The 4,621-nt window shown below is 50.3% G+C and overlaps 1 long non-coding RNA gene across 1 annotated transcript; it reads left to right on the top strand.

The window, feature by feature from the left end:
* The first annotated feature begins 6 nt into the window (after positions 1-6).
* LOC118453351 lies at positions 7-4,566 on the top strand. Its single transcript, XR_004843303.1, has 3 exons — positions 7-144; positions 836-901; positions 2,444-4,566. It is a non-coding gene; the product is annotated as an uncharacterized LOC118453351 (long non-coding RNA).
* Positions 4,567-4,621: the final 55 nt, after the last annotated feature.

The raw sequence follows: 4,621 nt of genomic DNA on the forward strand, positions 1-4,621 counted from the left end.
TGGTGGCGTGAACTTCCCGCAGGCAGCGGGTTGTGACCCCAGTCCCAGCGGAAAAAACGAATCCCTGCCCACCAGCGTTTGGTCTTCCCACCAGCAATTCGTAGAAGTGAAAGTGAAGCGCACAGCTCCCCCAGGCAGCACAAAGTGAGGGTTGGTTTTTTTTTTTTTGGGTGGCGGGGGGCGGGAAATAACTAAGGAAAGAGGAAGGGGGTGGCAGTGTTTGCAAAACCCTTCCCTTGGCCTTGTCCTGCCAGCTGCCCCCCACACCCGGCCGCTGGCCCTGAGGCCGCTGCCACCAGGCCCCGGGGCGAAGGCAAGGCCGGGATCTCTGCTTGTCCCAATTATCTTAATGCACCCTCCTGACAAGGCGGGGGAGTGTAAAATAAATCAAAAGTTATTAATTCATCTCTCTATAATTTATTTCTGCAGTTAAACATTCCAAAGTCTATTAACAAAGCGTAATTAATAGTTTAAATTTTCATTTAGAACTTAATTCCATGGCTCCTAGACAATCCCAGCTGCACAACAGAAGAAAATTCCTACTTGCCTATTCCGTGTTAACAGGAGCAAAAAGCCCCTTAAATCAGACGCGGCATGGCAGTGTGAGGACTCTCCCATACACCTTCAGACTCGCAAACAACAGACCAGCCATTAGCTGTAATGATTTGTCTTCATCTTATAACCCATTAACTTATTCAGCCGTTGTCAAAGTTCTTTACGGAAGATAATTGTTAATTGTTGCCTCTGTATCTGTCCAGACTCTTTTAATTAAACAAATAACAATGAGGATCCATTGCTATCATCCTTACAACAGGGTTTTATCTTCCTTTTTCAGATGCCGTCCTCATGGGGATCTAAAGCTTTGCACAGAAATCAGGCAGGCTTCAGATGCCCTTGACATGTAAGTTTTACTTGCTGACGGAGAGAAAATTGGGGCACAGGAGCTTGATTTTTTTTTTCTGAGCTGGTGACAGACAGACATAACAGTGGCTGAAGCCAAGGAGGACTGGTGGTACTTGCTGGTTCCGACTACTGTCAGAGCTGAAGTTTCCCGCTGCAGTCTCAAAGGGAACTGGAGGTGCACTGGGGAATGTAAACAAGGCACTCTCCTCCCAGCACCCGACCTCCTGCAGGATAACCACCACCTTGGAGAGTATCCTCGGGAAACCGGTCTGGTTTCAGTCCAAAGAAAGCAAGGAGTAAAACTGCCTGGGAGCCGGACTTGCCCTTCTTACTATGTTTCAGGGAAAACAATTCAAGTCAGACAAAAGGCATTTTTTAATGCTTTCAGTAAATATCTGCCTCCTATTCTGTCCTCAATCTATGCCATGCACAGAAAAAAAAAGACAATTCAGTGTAAAAAAAACAGAATGTGCACACAAAAGTTAAATTTTACACCCCATGCCATAGTTAGGAAGTCACAGCACACACGTACACAAGGTTCATAGACATAGCTCTTACTCTGTGAGAGAGAAGCAACATGGTTTGTCCTGCAGGCACCTGGCCAGCGAGCACTGGAGCTGGACTAGTATTAGTTTGCAGGTTGAAATGGTTAGGCGAGATTAGAGTCATGCATCCTTTACTTTCCACTTCCTTGTGCTGTTTTTTGGGGCAGACCAGAGAAAAAGAAAATAATTTGACTGAGAGAGAAAGCCTGACCTGCACCCACTTTGCTCAGGGAATTGTGAGTTACAAGTGGGGATGGGGGAACAGGAGCAAACTGTAAACAGAGAGAGAGGTAGCGGCACCGAGTTTGTCTTTATCAAATAAATGCCCAGAGGATGAGAAAGAAAGAGCTGGGTCTAATATAGAAATGGACTATAAAGGTATGGAAATACTGTTGTAGCTGGTGTGGGCTGCAGCCAGCAAGGTCTGCGCTCCTGGTTTCTTTGAGCAAATTTGCTGCCTATTCCTTGCATGACTTCAGAAAATGCTTCGCTTTTGGTGTCTACCTGGGTTTACCTCCCTGTACAATGTGAATGATGTTTAGCTTCTGATGGTTAACATCTGCCGGAAAATATTTAGACCCTCTGATCAAACCTACTACAGACTAGCAAAGCTTCACAGGGGATTCTCTCAATACAAGGGATGAATTCTGTGTGATTTACACGTGAACGCAACTCTGGGCCTTGTCTGGGTACTGTATTAGGATGTGCTGGGGTAGGGAGCTCTGTGCGCTTGCACGGCCTGAAGGAGCAGGCGGAATGTCCATGTCTGGGTCAGAGAAGGTGCCTGGATGCACAGCTGCTCAAAGGCAGGAGGTGTGAAGTATTTCCAGGGGCCAAGGAAGAAAATTATAAACTTATATACACAGTGTCTGATTTTGCTCTCCAAGATACAACAGGATAAGCTCTGGTGTATTATAACTTACGTAATTTGCTTGACAGGACTTTTTAAAGCTCCATCTGCCCCTTCACACGGTTGCATTGCTCTCCCTTTGCAGACTAAGAAGCTTAATCCTAATTAACACTCCCTCCCGGTGTGAGGGTGATGCAAGTTCCAAGAATCATGGCGAGCACCTCGGCTGAGCCGTGAAAAGCTGGAGGCGACTGGACTACTCTCCTAACACAGGAGACACCGATAATTGAAAAAAGCCCCAAGGCAGCCCAAGCCCCAAGGCCTCGACGTGGATATTTGCCACTACCAGAGTGCTGCAGTGCTGATGCATTAACTCGGGAACACAGATTTAATTTGATGTCTCCAGGTCTTTGTCTTCTGATCCAGAGGAAGCGAGAATATCTTTCCACTTCCGTCAAGAATTTGCACCAACCGAAAGCCTTCGTGGAGCTCAATAGATTGCAAGGCCCTTGTCCAACCGGTATCATTCTGCCAAGCAGGCTGGGAACGTACACTACCAAAGTAACAAGAAGTTAATTTGATGCTGAATTCCCCGCTGGCAAATGACCAGTAGCCAGGTACTAGACAGTTCAGACCTACCCACCACAGCTGCCGACTGATCCAGGCACGAGGAGGTGGAAAAATCTGACCCAGTTATTTCACAGGAACATTTGTACCAGTTTTAGCTTCTTGGAACAGTTTCTCAAAGAAAACCAGCTGCAGTGTTTTCTCCTGAACAAGTCTCTAGTTGTCTGCGTGCTGCCAGCGCACGGTCCCGCTTCAACTGAAACATGTACCAACTGCCGCTGTCTAGGATCGGGCTTCTCACCCAGATATGACTAAGCCCTTTCAAAACAAGAAATCCTCAGGATTCCTTGCTTAATTGCTAAAACAGATTAATTTGACTATCCAGAACATAACTGAGCGGAAGAGAGGAATTGACACACCTAGCTGGTTCCTGCTCAGGCTGATGATTCACTTTAACTGATGGGGGACATTTGTTGTTGATATTTCCACCAAATAGCTGCAGTAAGGCTGCAGGGCTCCCCTCCCATCTGCCGGGAGGACAAAGGGCAGCATTCCCTGCAGCCTCGTGTCCAGCGCTTTGGGAGCTGATGCCGTCTTAAAACAAGAACGTAACTGATGCCAACCAGCAAGCGTAACCTTCAAAGCTTGAGTTTTAGCGGCCATGCATCATATCAAGGGCCCGTGCCTTCCCCACACCGAGTGCCCCCAAGGATTAAGGACTGCATCTTCACCAAAAAGCTCGCTTGCCCCTGAGGTTTAGCGAATAAATCAGTTCAAAACTCCCGCCAGTTTTGATAGCTCCAGTCACACACACGTGACACTCAGGAAGTCGGTAGTGGAGCCAAAAAATCAGGGTGGCTGAGCCCAGTCGCACGGTGCTGAGCAACCCCCCCATGCTACTCCAATGGTTTTATTAGAGCCTTATCAGATTTCCTGGTGACTCAGACTACTCCAGTGACCCAGGTGAAGGGCAGGGTGGTAGAAACACACACGGATGGGGTTACAGCACCATGTTCCTCCAAAATACCTGCCGATGCCCACCAGGCCCGTCCCCCTGGAAATCATCGCTCTGCAAATCCCACCTGGAAGTCATCGATCTGCAAATCCCACCGCCCCAGAGCTCTCCCCATGGCACTGCCTCCACACTGAGGCTCAGCAGACCATGGCTGTCCCTCTCCGAGCGGCAAACACGGAGGAGGCAGGTGGCTGCTCCGCTCTCCCCAATGGCCCAGGGTGCTTGCCGGCCCCACGAGCCCCAGCTGCCACCCTGCCGGGTGCCTGGGCCATGCATGCAGTCTCCCTGCCACCCCACACTGCTGGGCTCGGTGTAGCGCTGTGTCACCCTGCTGCACCCCTCCAGCAGCGGGCACCTGTGCCAGGCCAGTCCGCAGATCCCGTTTCCCTCCTTTTGCCCCCCCGTGCCCTTGCATTAGGGCCCCTTGCACCCCCTTCGTCTCTGTGCACCCCTCCTTGCATTTCCACACTCCCCGTGCCTCTTTGCATTAGCACCCTCTGCCTCCATGCACGTCCTCTTTGCATCGCACCCCTGGGTCTCCTTGCACCCCGCCTTGCACTGCACCTCCCCTGAGGCTCACACCCTCCTCCATTGCTTGCCTCTCCTCTCTGCACCCCTTTTTCACTTGGAAACCCCCTTGCCGTAACACCCTCCCGTTCCTCTGCTCCCCCCTTTGCACTGGCACCCCCTCACCTCCCGGCACCCCCCTTGCCGTAGCCCCCGCCTTGCCTGCCTCCCCCC

This window comes from Egretta garzetta, unplaced genomic scaffold (assembly GCF_000687185.1).
Source record: "Egretta garzetta isolate BGI_Z169 unplaced genomic scaffold, ASM68718v1 scaffold101, whole genome shotgun sequence".
Classification (NCBI taxonomy): Eukaryota; Metazoa; Chordata; class Aves; order Pelecaniformes; family Ardeidae; genus Egretta; species Egretta garzetta.